General features: G+C 42.7%; 1 pseudogene; it reads left to right on the plus strand.

The window, feature by feature from the left end:
- The first annotated feature begins 1,611 nt into the window (after nucleotides 1-1,611).
- Nucleotides 1,612-4,690, plus strand: LOC120028161 (annotated as a pseudogene).
- Nucleotides 4,691-16,148: the final 11,458 nt, after the last annotated feature.

Raw genomic sequence — 16,148 nt, forward strand, 5'->3', positions numbered from 1 at the left:
TCCAAAAAGTACGATCTTTGTCCCCATGTGCAGTTGCAAACTGTAGTCTGGCTTTTTGATGGCGGTTTTGGAGCAGTGGCTTCTTCCTTGCTGAGCGGCCTTTTAGGTTATGTCGACATAGGACTCGGTTTACTGTGGATATAGATACTTTGGTACCTGTTTCCTCCAGCATCTTCACAAGGTCCTTTGCTGTTGTTCTGGGATTGATTTGCACTTTTCGCACCAGAGTACAGTCATCTCTAGGAGACAGAATACGTCTCCTTCCTGAGCGGTATGACGGCTGCGTGGTCCCACTGTGTTTATACTTGCATACTATTGTTTGTACAGCTGAACATGGTACCTTCAGGCATTTGGAAATTGCTCCCAAGGATGAACCAGACTTGTGGAGGTCTACATTTTTTTTCTGAGGTCTTTGCTGATTTCTTTTGATTTTCCCATGATGTCAAGCAAAGAGGCACTGAGTTTGAAGGTACGTCTTGAAATACATCCACAGGTACACCTCCAATTGATTCAAATGATGTCAATTTTCCTATCAGAAGCTTCTAAAGCCATGACATAATTTTCTGGAATTTTCCAAGCTGTTTAAAGGCAAAGTCAACTTAGTGTATGTAAACTTCTGACCCACTGGAATTGTGATACAGTGAATTATAAGTTAAATAATCTGTCTGAAAACAATTGTTGGAAAAATTACTTGTGTCATGCACAAAGTAGATGTCCTAACTGACTTGCCAAAACTATAGTTTGTTAACAAGAAATTTGTGGAGTGGTTGAAAAATGAGTTTTAGTGACTCCAACCTAAGTGTATGTAAACTAACGACTTCAACTGTAACTAGAGGACTTTAGATGAAAACAAGTATTGTGCATGTTTTAATGTAGTTAGTAGACTCAACACTGACTACAGACTCTTTGCTTAGAGTTCACTCCTGCAATGCACTATCGATGTGTTGTTGTTTCACAGGTAGCTAGGGACAGTTGCTATGTGGGTGATGGCTGTTGAATTGGCTAAATACCCCCCCCACCATGTTGACCCCACAGTTGTCAAGTTGGCTGGGTGTCATTTGGGTGGTGGACCATTCTTGATACACACGGGAAACTGTTGAACGTTAAAAAAAAACAGCAGCATTGCCATTCTTGACACAAACTGGTGCGCCTGGCACCTACTACCATACCCCGTTCAAAGTCATTTAAATATTTTGTCTCGCCTCTTCACCCTCTGAATGGCATACATAATCCATGTCCCAATCGTCTTAAGGCTTGAAAATCCTCCTTTAACCGGTCTCCTCCCCTTCATCTACACTGATTGACGTGGATTTAACAAGTGACATCAATAAGGGATCATAGCTTTCACCTGGATTCACCTGGTCAGTCTATGTAATGGGAAGAGCAGATGTTCTTAATATTTGGTATACTCACTGTATATTTACCTATGGTGAAATGCTAATGTTTTTGCAATAGTTTGCTGTAATCCCTGAATATGCTTCTAGGCTTTTTGAGACTCGACCTGTTCAACTCTTGCGGTACTGTATTCTTAATATATTGAAACTCTATTCATTTTCAACAGGGCTCATAATGGCTGAAATGGAGCATCCTACACAGCAAGGAGTCTGCAGGATGATAAGCTATTGCACATTGGTCTTGTGTCTCATGCCACAGATGACATGGGCTAAAGTGAGCTACAAGTAAGGGGATCCCGAAACCCTACATGTCAACAAAGTTGGTCCTTACCACAACCCCCAGAGAACGTATCATTACTACATGTTGTCTGTTTGCAGGCCATAAGAGGACCATGAATACATATGAATATGCAAATATATGACTAATGGTTTTATGCTTGTATGGCTCTTCAGTTAACTGAACTGTATGTTATCAGTACTGTATATAATATCTCTATGAGGACTTAGCATATAATGTCTGAGAAACTTTTCTCCCCACGTGCTCCATAAGTCCCTTACTGTGGGAGAAGTGCTTGATGGAGATTGGATGACAGAGTCCCTGTATGAAATCAAATTCTGTGAGAATACAGAAAAAAAAAGTCACTGCCATCTAAGTCTAACAGAGAAAGAGGTATTTGCGTTCGGACAAAATACACACAACTTCACAGTACATTGCATAATTGAAAGGTGTACCGAGTCTAATTGGTGACATCTTTCCTTTTATGTCTCCTTTCTTGTAGGTGGACCAGCTCCGAGAGGCCATAGAGGAGCCGTATTACTTTGAGTTTGTCCTGGATGACATTCCCACCTGGGGCTTTGTGGGATACATGGAGGAGAGTGGCTTCCTGCCTCAACGTCATTATGAGGGTCAGTCGGTCGTTCTTCAGTTCTATCTCCCTTTACATCCCAGTACAGACCCATGTCTACGGGCTCTCACTGTCTGTCTGTCTGTCTGTCTGTCTGTCTGTCTGTCTGTCTGTCTGTCTGTCTGTCTGTCTGTCTGTCTGTCTGTCTGTCTGTCTGTCTGTCTGTCTGTCTGTCTGTCTGTCTGTCTGTCTGTCTGTCTGTCTGTCTGTCTCTCTCTGTCTGTCTGTCTCTCTGTCTGTCTGTCTGTCTCTCTCTCTGTCTGTCTCTCTGTCTGTCTGTCTGTCTGTCTCTGTGTCTGTGTCTTTTATGTGTACACAGGTAGGGCTGTGGACACACCTGGACTTCAACATTGTGTACAACGGCGACTCTGTGATCTTTGCCAACGTCTCAGTGAAGGACTCCAAGCCAGTGCCTCTGGAGGAGGGTGGCGGTGGCGCCAGACACGGGTTGGTGGGGACAGGCGGCAGGCTGGCACTGTCCTTCACCTACAGCGTGCACTGGTTTGATAGCCCTCTGACCCACACCCGGCTGGCAGAGAGGCTGAGGGACTACTCGTTCTTCCCCAAGACTCTGGACATCTCCCTGGTGCTGGTGGTGCTACTGCTGGGCTTTGACATCATCCTCATCCAGGTCCTCAAGAACGACTTCGCCAGGTGACCAATTAGGTGACGGACTGGGGATGATTAGACATTGTAATGGTGTTCTGTTTCACCAGAGAGGTCAAATTGGTGTTGGAATGCAACAGTTTGGGCATATAAGAGTAGGTCTATTTGTGGCTATAAATCATGTTTAAATGGGATTATGTCTGGAAATGGGAGCTAAAATGTGTGGGAATTACTTTTCCATTGTTCAAGCTCTTTCTTACGTTCCTGTTGTTACTGTAGGTACAATGTTGAGGAGGGGAGCTGTGATGATCTGGACCAAGGGGACAGTGGCTGGTAAATCATCCAAACGGACGTTTTCCGGGTCCCTCCTTATAAAAGCCTGCTGTGTGCCGTGTTGGGAGTGGGAACTCAGTTTCTAACCCTGGTGACAGGTAACCCATCAACACACTGGTTTAACACTCAGAACACATTCATCAAATCTTACAATTAATGCCTCAGAATACAGAATCTTTATCCAGAAAAATCTAAGAGCGGATCAGGGTTGAATTTGACCAGTTGTTTATGGTTGTGTGATGTTTGACACCTAGCGTTCATCAAATGCATTGCATTCCTTTCCCCTTGTGTTACTTCCCATTGCACGGGGATTGAATGTCTGTGTGACATAAGAACTGGACATCTGATAAGCACACAGACACAGAACATGGGTGTGGATGTACACAGATATGCCAGTGACAAAGTAGTCAGTAGACATTGTGAGCTATTATCACGACAGGCTCCTGATAGGCTCCTGAAGCTCTCCCATTTTGACCCCTGTGTGTCTTGTTGCTGTAGGGATCATCGTCATGGCGTTGCTGGGAATGTTTAACGTGCATCGTCATGGTGCTATCAACTCGGCGGCCATCATGCTATACGCGTTGCCGAGTTGTGTGTCAGGATACTGCTCCTGTAGTTTCTACACACAGACACATGGCCAGTGCCTGGTCTGGAATATCCTCCTCTACACACAGATACATGGCCAGTGCCTGGTCTGGAATATCCTCCTCTACACACAGATACATGGCCAGTGCCTGGTCTTGAATATCTTCCTCTAAACACAGACACATGGCCAGTGCCTGGTCTGGAATATCCTCCTCTACACACAGATACATGGCCAGTGCCTGGTCTGGAATATCCTCCTCTACACACAGATACATGGCCAGTGCCTGGTCTTGAATATCTTCCTCTAAACACAGACACATGGCCAGTGCCTGGTCTGGAATATCCTCCTCTACACACAGATACATGGCCAATGCTGGGTCTGGAATATCCTCCTCTACACACAGATACATGGCCAGTGCCTGGTCTTGAATATCTTCCTCTAAACACAGATACATGGCCATCTGCTGGGTCTGGAATATCCTCCTCTACACACAGATACATGGCCAGTGCCTGGTCTGGAATATCCTCCTCTACACACAGATACATGGCCAGTGCCTGGTCTGGAATATCTTCCTCTACACACAGATACATGGCCAGTGCCTGGTCTTGAATATCTTCCTCTAAACACAGATACATGGCCATCTGCTGGGTCTGGAATATCCTCCTCTACACACAGATACATGGCCAGTGCCAGGTCTGGAATATCCTCCTCTACACACAGATACATGGCCAATGCTGGGTCTGGAATATCCTCCTCTACACACAGATACATGGCCAGTGCCTGGTCTTGAATATCTTCCTCTAAACACAGATACATGGCCATCTGCTGGGTCTGGAATATCCTCCTCTACACACAGATACATGGCCAGTGCCTGGTCTGGAATATCCTCTACACACAGATACATGGCCAGTGCCTGGTCTGGAATATCCTCTACACACAGATACATGGCCAGTGCCTGGTCTGGAAAATCCTCTACACACAGATACATGGCCAGTGCCTGGTCTGGAATATCCTCTACACACAGATACATGGCCAGTGCCAGGTCTGGAATATCCTCTACACACAGATACATGGCCAGTGCCAGGTCTGGAATATCCTCCTCTACACACAGATACATGGCCAGTGCCTGGTCTGGAAAATCCTCCTCTACACACAGATACATGGCCAGTGCCTGGTCTGGACAATCCTCCTCTACACACAGATACATGGCCAGTGCCTGGTCTGGACAATCCTCCTCACTCTTCTCAGGTGACTTGACCGATTTTATTTTATTTTCATGCCATATATATCGTAAATGTTATGTTCCATATATTGTACATTTAATGTATTTTTGTCAAGTCTGGTAGAGTTTCAATTACAATAAAACTTTTACACAGTATGTGTGTATTTTCAGCAGGATGTGTGTAGTGTCTTGAACTGTTCAGTTTCAATTAACCTAAAGCTTCTCTCTTGTCTCCATCTCTGCTTGCATCTGACTCTCTGCCCTCTTCCCCCTCCCTCCCTCCTCTTCTCTCCCTTCTTCCTCTCTCTACCCATCTCTCCTTGCTACCACGCTCTTTTCATCCTTCCTTCATTCGCTCCCTCCCTTCCTGCCACCTAACCTTCCATCCCTCCTCCAGCTCCCTTGTTATGTATAAAACTAATCGATCACATTTTATTTGTGGTCTGGCCTTTTAGTAGCTCAGTAATTTGTCACAGAACGCTGAACAACACCCAGACACTCCATCTATTGTGTATAGCCTTGTTTCTAATCATTTCTCTCCCTCCCCCCTTTCTCTATGTCAGGGCAATCTATTTCTGATTGGGATTTTAGTAGCTAGCTCAAAGTAATTTGTCACAGAACGCTGAACAACACCCAAACATAAAGAGTGTATATTGTGTATTTCTGACGTATTGCCCTAACCTCCCTCAGTGCCATCCCAGTGGAGCTGTACTACATCTTCGCCACCATGTGGGGCCGTGAGCATTACACCCTGTATAGCATCTTCCTCTTGTTAGGCGCCTGCATCTCGGTGGCGCTCACCTACTTCCTGCTGTCTGGCGAGGACTACCGCTAGTGGTGGCCCAGCGTGCTGAGCACAGCTTCCACAGGCCTTCTTCATCTTTGTCTTTGCGTTTTTACTACCGCAACCGTTCTAGTATGAGCGGCCCGGTGCAGAGTTCTTTGGTTACTCTCTCCTCATGGCGTCAGTCTTCTCTCTCGTGCTGGGAACTGTCTCCTTCTGGATCTTGCTGGTCTTAATTCGCTACATCAAATCAAACTTTATTTGTCACATGCGCCGAAAACAACAAGTGTAGACCTTACAGTGAAATGCTTACTTACAAACCCTTAACCAACAGTGCGGTTCAAGAAAGAGTTAACAAAATAAACTAAGGTAAAAAAGTAACACAATAAAATGACAATGGGGGTACCGGTACACAGTCAATGTGCGGGGGTACAGGTCAGTCGAGGTTATTTGTACATGTAGGTAGCAGGTAGCCTAGTGGTTAGAGCGTTGGGCCAGGAACCGAAATGTTGCTGGATCAAATCCCCGAGTGGACAAGGTGTAATTCTGAACAAGGCAGTTACCCCACTGTTCCCCGGTAGGCTGTCATTGTCAACAAGAATTTGTTTTTAACTGACTTGCCTAGTTAAAAAATAAAAAAGGTTGGGGTGAAGTGACTGCATAGATAAACCTCTACTGCATCCTCAAGAGGGACTAAGGGAATGTTCAAGGTTGGGTTTCCCTGCTCAGACATTGCATGCATCAACCAATGGTTGCACATCGGGCACCAGATTGCTATAACGAGGTGGCTAGTAGATATGTAAAATACCTCTCCAGGCATTGTAAGATCTGGCATGTGTCAGGAACGTCTGAGTAGAGGAACACACCCAATGTGTGTCCTGTCATTTGGTCATTGAGGTAGTTGATCTGATTGGTGAAAACAAAGTGAAAATTGTGTTTTCTTAGCCAATCACATACAGGCCAGTGATTGCCTCAAGGAAGTGGGGAAAGATGCATTTGGAAATGACTAACAGGGCTGTGTAGACCTCCTGTGGGGGGAAAAGGGGATCCCAGGGGCCTTATAGAAATATGGATGTCAGACAGACATGAATGGAATTATGTTAATGGCTTTAGAAGGGGATGAAAGTGTATGACGTGAATGTTTCAGTGTGACGCAGGCTTGCGGTTTGGCAGAAGGATCAGTTCTAGCGTAATGTAATGTCAGTGATGGAGCAATATTGTGTACCATAGTTGCCATCGACTGAGTTGGTTCCAATGTAAATACAATCTTTTCAATAAAGACATCTATTATAATGAGATAGATATTGCGAGAAAAACGCTATATATATATACACACACACACACACACAAACCAAGTATTGAGTCAGTGTTTGCTCTAATAAGACATGCTTTATTTGTACAACCAGTCCCTGTTTCCCCTTTACAAGAGTGACAGATCAGGCAACAAGATGACATTACCAAAAATCCTGGTCGAAGCAGTCCGTGTAGAGCTTTTAACAGTTGGCAGGTTTTTCAAACAAGTCTGCCTTTAAAAAAAAAAATGCCCTGTGTAATCAATACAAAGAAAAGTAAATCCCACCACCATGGCCAAATCATTTCATTACAGGTGAACTGTGCACCAACAGGGTTAATGATAAAAATAGAAAAAAAAATATGCATAACTTGTAAAATCTGGGAAAAGTTCTGGGGCACAGAACTTACCCCGTCAGTTCCAATGCATTTTCCCGTTTCAGGGCTACCGAACAAAACCTTAACATTTGATTCTAACTAGCGCAAGGCAACGCCACACACGTCAAATAGGTAAAACATATCAGTAACGTTAAAGATCATACTGGTGCAGCTTGGAACCACAAACATTCATTGCAGTGAGAAATGCTACACAGCTGAACGTGTGACATCAGTAGTTAACTGGTGGAGGGGAAAAAAGAAAAAAAAAGCCCGCCACTTCCAACATAGACAGTGCAAAACTTTGTCAGAGTTGAGTGTCAAAAAGCACAAGGAGCAATGAACTCTTTAACGATATTAAAAACTCAGGCAAGGTATATAAAAAAAAAATAAGGCAACATTGTGATAAAACATATGAATAAGGGATAAAAGTCCAAACAGAACCTGCACATTATTAAGATGGATTGATATAATTAGCCAACACCGCATCATTTGAGAATGACCTGTGTCTGACTCTCAACATTAATTATAAGAATCCTTCCAAACAACCATTCATACATTTACAAAAAAAACAGTTGATTTACCACTGAGACATTCACCTGTGGATTACTGGCTAGCATTGTGAAACAGGGTCATGCGTATGGAGCTGTTGGTGGGGCTCCCGTCGTCACCTGATGCTGGAGTTGTGTTTTACACTGTCCATGTTGTAGCCCGTTGCTGAGCAGTAGAAGCCATTGGGGGGCACTTAGTGGGTCATGGCTGGGGGCCAGTTGCCCAGGGGCCTTGCAGAGGGATGTGGGGGAGAGGAGGATGGCTGAGGGTATCCACCTGGGTAGTAAGGCAGGTTCTGCTGGGGGCTCTTCTTGAACATGGCCTCTTGGAACTGTTGAGTGTTGGTGTGATGGTCCTGAATCTGTGTTTGGGCATCTCCCTGAAACTAGAAAGAGATGGTGGTTAATATCACCATACGGTCAGCATGAAGCTAAAGCACTGATGTGTGTAGAGATGTTTCATCCTGCCTTTAAGACATTGTCCAGACTGGAGACACTATGTCCAAGCCTATTGCCTCTGTTACCAACCAACAGGAGGCACAAGCTAGACAACTGCTGGAGCAATAACTGTAGTTTAAGATAAATGTAGTATTGTACAACATAACCAAACATATCAACTAGGAAAAGAACATGTATATTGTGCAGGTTTACACAGCATTATAATTGTGCTCACCTGAGGGTGTGGTGGCATGATAGGGTAGCCAGGGTTTGGGTACCCGGCAGATTCCCAGCTGTTGTCTTTCTGGTGCCTTTTCAGTTTCATTCTGCGATTCTGGAACCATGTTTTAACCTAAAAGACGTGCATATAATTAGTCAACATCTGAAGTAAATACCAGCTAAATGTATGATTTGACACAATGGTGAAGAGTGGGTTACGCTCATAACAGTAGGCTAATCAATCAACTCACCTGTTTGTAAGTTAGCCCCGTCAGTCCAGCCAGGGCCTTCATCTCAGCAGGGGAGAGGTACCTCTGCATGTTAAACCGATGGGTCAGGGCATCCATTTGGCCTGTTGAAAATGCAGTCCGAGCTTTTTGTTTGGGGGTGTCTTTGTCCACTTTCTCTGGGAGAGGCAAGGGCAAAGACTGCGGGGCGTTGTCCTCACTCCCCAGAATTTGCACGCTTGTGTTCTCTGGATAGGAGCTGGAGACATGCTCACTATTATTTGGGCTTCCACTTTCCGTCTCCTCTTCCAACTCCTTTTTCACCCAGGTGGCAGGGTTGGTTTGAGGATAGCTGTTCTCTGAACTCCAAGAATCTGAGCGAGAAAATAGGAGAAAGTTATATACACTTGTCGGTACATAAAGTCTGCCTTTTGGCTTGGTTGAATTTGAACAGTTCCACAGGATGGCGCCATTGTCCATGCAGTCTGACCAAAGGTAAACAGTGGCGCCAGAGTGGACACTTTTGGCGGTTCACAAAATGGCGTTGTATACAAACACATGGACCTTGTTTGAGAGGGAGATCGTAACTTTAGCCAGAGACCCAGCAAATGCAAGTACAAGAACTACCACTATGTCGACCTAACAGTCTGCTTCATAGACAAATCAAAATCAGATATATTTATATAGCCCTTCTTACATCAGCTGATATCTCAAAGTGCTGTACAGAAACCCAGCCTAAAACCCCAAACAGCTAGCAATGCAGGTGTAGAAGGACAAACTACCTAGAGTACTGTAGGCCGTATTTACACGGTAAGAGACCTGCTCTTAACCATATTGCACAAAACAACTAAATGTAATGTTAACTAGCTTGGCTAGCTAACGTTATTTACCTGGTGATCTGTGCAACACTGGATCGCTTGGAGTGTAGTTACTTGGCCCGTCGGTCTCCTTCCGCGGTTGATCAAACAGAGTCCGGTTGTGGGAAATGAAAAGGCGTCCACTCGGAGTATGGCTGTGAGGGTCGCCGAGATACATGACAGAACCTGGGTAGTGGGAATTGCCACTACCAATGTTGTGTTCGGGATCCCTGGGTGGGGATTGATGCTGAGCTTGCTGCTGCGCTTGCTGGTGGTAGCCGCCGCTTACCCCAGAGTTGTAAACGGTCTCTGCCCAGCCGGAAAAGTTGGGAGGATTTTGCTCAGCCCCTGTTTGGTACATGAGACCATAGGCAAAGGCATGGTAGGATGGGTTGTAGCTCACTGGTAGCTTCCAATCCGCCATCGCTTCCACAGGCCCTCTTCTTTCCAAGCAAGAAATGTCCAAACTTCTCAATGAAGCCCCAAAAATAAGGATGCTGTAGCCAACCTTCAAGAAGTTTGAAAGCTTCTTGGTGTAGCTAGCTAGTATAAACTAACTGCCGACGGCTGGAAAACACCGAAATTGTAGTAGTAATATCGCTTTCCCCTACGTTGAAGAAAGTAGTGTAAAATTATACTGTCTATCGAATCTGGGGTCACCGGTTATAGGGAAAGGTATGGGTCAGGTCTCAGCCAATCATCAAGTCTTTCATTCAGGTATCGGTATTGAGGCCGCGCCCCTTAAAAGGTCTGTTCAGGAGAAATTACATTTTTGTAATTTAATCACTGCCCTGAAGTTTTAATGTATTTCTTGAACTAGTAATGTTAAGAAGCAAAATAAGCAGCAAAAAGCAACATTTTCTCAGGAAAAACTATTTGATGGTTGATTTATTTTGGTGCAATTTATTAGTCATTATCCAACATATATATCAGATATCCATTAAATCATCACCATTTTATATTTTAAAACATATGAGTTTAAAAGTTTCATTAATTGGAAGTAACATAATGAGCAGACACTTAATGGTCACAGTGTTTTGTAATAGTTGCCACTGTTTGTGTATGCCATATTTTATCCTCTCTTCACTTTGAAGAGACAACCTTTGATTGATGTGTACAGCTTTCTGCTCAGTCTGCTTCTCTTATATTTTAATTTTCTTAGCTCTATAATTGACATACCAATCATAGTGTCATATCACTTCTATGTGTAGGCCTAATTTATAACACATGTCAAACATGATTACATTTCCGCTTGGATCAGAATGTTCATTCTCTCACATCCCTGCCATAAAGTGTCTCTTCAGAGCTGTCCCATTGTTGTGGAGGTAGCCTCAAGGTAATAGTGACCTCAACAGTTAATGTGATCAAGGCTGCTGGTGGTGCATTATGCTTGAATTGTAGAGAAAGGCTACACAAATGTGTGTAGCAATGGTGGCTGGGAGTGGTAGAAATACTGTAGATGTATTTATTTAATCTGCAGAAATGTATTGACTAGTATGTAGCCTAAAGACTGTTTTATTCTCCCTAGTTTTGCCCAGACATAGGATATAGACCTGGGTCGGGGGAAAACCCCATTTGGTTAGATGTGATTATCACCCCATTATTTAATCAATAGGTATCTGTGTTATTTGGCTTAAAAGTGGAAATTGAAGCAGGAATCGAAATGTGTCACACAGCATGCTGTTGTCGATGCAGTTAGTACAACTCAAAACATCACTGATCACAATGTCTGGTCATGTAAATGCAGTGTATAGTCAGCATCTGGTAGCAATGCTTTCACATACTGGACCAAACTGGCCCAAGAATTACCATTCAAATGCTTGTTTTTTGTCTACCTCCGTGGCTGCATTGTAATTGTAATTGTTCAGTTAGTGGTGAGAATATGTGATCACGTTGAGACTATGGGACTACTGACATAGCTACTGATCTTTACCTGGGCAGAGGGAGGGTGATAGGTGTGGTGGGAGGCTTGTTGGGGGGGGGGGGGGGGGGGGGGGGGCAGGCAAGTGATTAGAAGATGTAGCTAAAGTAGTATCCTAAATGCTTTTGTATTCTAAATGCATTTAGTATATAAATCATAGGGCTATTTTATTTAACTTTCATTTAGTATCCTTTGTAGATGCCCAAAACAACACGGACAAATGTAACTGCATGTTATGGCAAACGTGACTGAAGCCTATCAGTTTGTGGGCAGGACTTTATTTGATTGTAAAAAGGTTAAAATCAGATTGTGTGAACTTTTGGTTTTGCTGCACCAATGAAGGGAGAAATACTGTCGACCTAACAGTCTGCTTCATAGACAAATCAAAATCAAATCAAATGTATTTATATAGCCCTTCTTACATCAGCTGATATCTCAAAGTGCTGTACAGAAACCCAGCCTAATACCCCAAACAGCTAGCAATGCTGGTGTAGAAGGACAAACTACACAAACTACCTAGAGTACTGTAGGCCGTATTTACACGGTAAGAGACCTGCTCTTAACCATATTCCACGAAACAACTAAATGTAATGTTAACTAGCTTGGCTAGCTAACGTTATTTACCTGGTGATCTGTGCAACACTGGATCGCTTGGAGTGTAGTTACTTAAAAAGGTTAAAATCAGATTGTGTGAACGTTTGGTTTTGCTGCACCAATGAAGGGAGAAATACTTATTATAAACCGGGTCGTTGGAGCCCTGAATGCTGATTGGCTGAAAGCTGTTGTATATCACACCTTATACCACAGGTACTTGTTTACTGTTTCTAATTACTTTGGTAACCAGTTTATAATAGCAATAAGGCAACTCTGGGGTTTGTGGCAATATTGTGTACTGTAGTCGTCATCGACTGATTTTGGGTCCAATGTAAATACAATCTTTTCAATAAAGACATATTTCTATTACAACTTACCGCTTTAAAAATGACTGACTGATCTAGATAGAGTGAATAATATGCAGCTGTAGTACAGTTAGTCTCCATTTACTTTACATGGACGGCTTTGGGATAAATACAAATCAGCCAAGAATGCAAATGGCTGCTGAAATCCTAGCCAATCAAAGTTACCGTGTACCTTTCCACTCTGAACTAATTGGAATATTGCAGCACCTGCTGCCCTCTTAATACCACACATGTTGTCGAGGTCCAACCTAAAACCAAGTATTGAGTCTGAGTTTGCTCTGATAAGACATGCTTTATGTGCACAACCAGTCCTTGTTTCCCCTTTGCAAGAGTGACAGATTAGGTAACAAGATGACATTACCAAAAAAATGTACTTGTTTACTGTTTCTAATTACTTTGGTAACCAGTTTATAATAGCAATAAGGCAACTCGGGGGTTTGTGGTATATACCACGGCCAAAGGCTGTATCCAGGCACTCCGTGTTACATTATGCATAAGAACAGCCCTTAGCCATGGTATATTGGCCATATACCACACCCCCTCGGACCATATTTCTTAATTATGTACAGTAAATAACGTTTTATAGGAATCATAGGACAATTCAGGCAACTTGGAGACAATTGGCTAAAATGGCTGAACATGTAAATGCAGTGCATAGTCAGCACCTGGTAGCAATGCTTTCACATACTGGACCAAACTGGCCCAAGAATTACCATTCAAATGCTTGTTTTTAGTCTACCTCCGTGGCTGCATTGTAATTGTAATTGTTCAATTAGTGGTGAGAATATGTGATCACGTTGAGACTACGGGACTACTGACATAGCTACTGATCTTTACCTGGACAGAGGGAGGGTGATAGGTGTGGGGTGTGTGTTTGGGGGATGGGTGTGGTGGGAGGCTTGTTGGGGGGGGGGGGTGAATAGAAGATGTAGCTAAAGTAGTATCCTAAATGTTTTTTTAAATTCTAATTGCATTTAGTATATAAATCATTGGGCTATTTTATTTGAATTTTCTAAAAAAAATCAAAAGAAGAGAAAAAAAAGTGAATTCCTCACCTTGTGCTTACAAAAACATTTGTATCAGTGAAAACAACCGCTTGGAACAGCAGTGAAAACAACCGCTTGGAACAGGAAAATCAGTCAGTTGTCTGACTAATCGATTTCTTTAGTGTCCGTGTGAGACGAGGTACTACCCATTTTGTGACCTTTAAAAGGTGCGAATTGTCACCTCATACTACTATGCATGTCAATTGAGACATGCTCAACTACAACAACGTTTTTACAACTTGAAAACGTGTAGAATTAGACATGCACTCATGCAAGAATATTCTACTGTAGTTTGTTCACTAACAATATTGATCATGTTTGCCCTCCGCCCCAAAACAGGCGCTGTACACTTGTAAAGCTGATGTTGATGTGTATTTCAATGTGGTATGGAACACGGTTTGGGTCTTTGCGTGTCAAAAAAGATACACTATTTGACGCGTTAAATAAGCTTATAATTTGACAAATAACAGTTTAATTGTAGAATGTTGTGTTGGACTGCAACTTCTGGGGTAGCTAGCTAGCTTTAGCTTGGTACCTAGCTAACACCAATACAACCAGCCTGAAAATAATGACCAGTAGCAACTGCAGTCATTTTCATTATTCTTAGCAATGATTTAGGAATCCTTGTGGGTAAGTCTTAGCTAAGTAGTCACTTGTTGTTCGCCTATTGACATTAAACTTCAGTTCATGAAAAGAAATAGCTAGCCAGCTACTAAACCCTGATGCCCAAAGCTAACGTTATAAGCAGCCAGCTAGCTTCATCTGGCTAGTGAGGCTCGACCGGACCGGGTTATGTGTTGTGAAGCTAGCCACAATAAGGATTAGGCACAATGGTGGAATTTGCGGTTTGCCTTCAAAATAAAAGTACCAATTTGAACGTGATGCAGAAGATAACCAATGGTGGAATCATGCCATATTTAGACTAGATAATGTTAAACAAGGTTGGAATGTGAAGCAATGAAATGGGGTATCAGTCTACTCGGTGACACCCACAGAACACAACTGTATAGAGTTTACGCAAATATTAGTGTTGTAGCTCTTATTGCGGGACTGTGACTGTGTGAAATCACCTCCCCAGTCAGCCTATTGTGTGTATTGACATTCATATTGCACTGTAGAGCTTTACCTAAGGATTTGAGGATCAATAAAATGGGGTATCAGTCTACTCAATACCCAATAAATATTTTCCCAACGTCCTCCTCAGAGTTATCAGACTCCGAAACATCCACACAGTATTGTTTTTACCCTGGAATAGTGTTTAATACACATAGGTTGACAATAAATGTGGCTCAATTCACAGTTTTTTCAGTCCCACAATAAGAGCTACGACAGTAATGTTCTCTGGGTGTCACTGAGTAGACTGATACCCCATGTCATTGATATACAATCCATAGGTAAGGCTGTACAGTGAAATAAGTATGACCCCAATGCAATTCTAACGTTTAATAAATCTAGTGTGATTTCAAAAGATTTTTTAAAATTAACAAATTGTTTTTTGTTGATTTTATATAACATTCCAACCTCGTTTAGCATGATCTATTCAATTATGGCATAATTCTACTATTTGTATTAATTTGCATCACTGTCAATGACATACTTTTATTTTGGAGGCTAACCGCAAAGTCTACTATTGTGGCTAATCCTTATTGTGGCTAGCTTCACATAGATGGGACTGACCATTAATCAAATAAGAACTGTCTTATAAATTAGGGTTATTTTAGATGACACCTAGCTATATAGTTAGCTAGCTAACTATAGCTACTGAAACAGATTGTTGTTTTTGCTATGTTTTTGGGGATGAACATTGTTTGCATCCATGAGCTAGCTAGCTCTTTTTATGACTGTAGGTGCTCGATTCAACTTTAGCATACGTATCGATGAATCGTTGTGACATATTAAATACGAGTGATAGTGTAATCAATGTGTAATAACTACGTAAAAAAAGTCCAGGTCCTGGGTGGTCAACAAGCTTATTTGACACGTCAAATAGTGTTATTTGACACATCAAATAGTGTTATTTGACTTGTATATATTTTTTGACACGCAAAGACCCAAAACGGCTTTCCATAATGTGGCCCTTTAACGACGCTGTTCACGTGGAACGCTCGCTGGGTTGGTTCTGTCCCGCGTGGCAAATTGATAGAACGAACCAGACTGGGACTCGAAACCCAACCGTCGCCTATTTGGGTTCCTATAAATCGACGGAGAAGATTTATCCATAAATATGTTTGATACGCTAGCTAGCAAAGTTGCTAACTAGCTAGAGATAATTTGTTGACATATGAGTCGAGTAAGCGAACTGTCTATACTTGACCATTCAGAGCGCTCTCCCAGTTTATCCCTGTCAAAGGGTCATATTTTAGCGTGACAGTTTGCGCATAATTTTGAATAATAACATAAAATCTCAGAAGCACTGAGATTTGGGAAGAGCCAAG

The sequence above is a fragment of the Salvelinus namaycush genome, chromosome 33 (assembly GCF_016432855.1).
Source record: "Salvelinus namaycush isolate Seneca chromosome 33, SaNama_1.0, whole genome shotgun sequence".
NCBI lineage: Eukaryota > Metazoa > Chordata > Actinopteri > Salmoniformes > Salmonidae > Salvelinus > Salvelinus namaycush.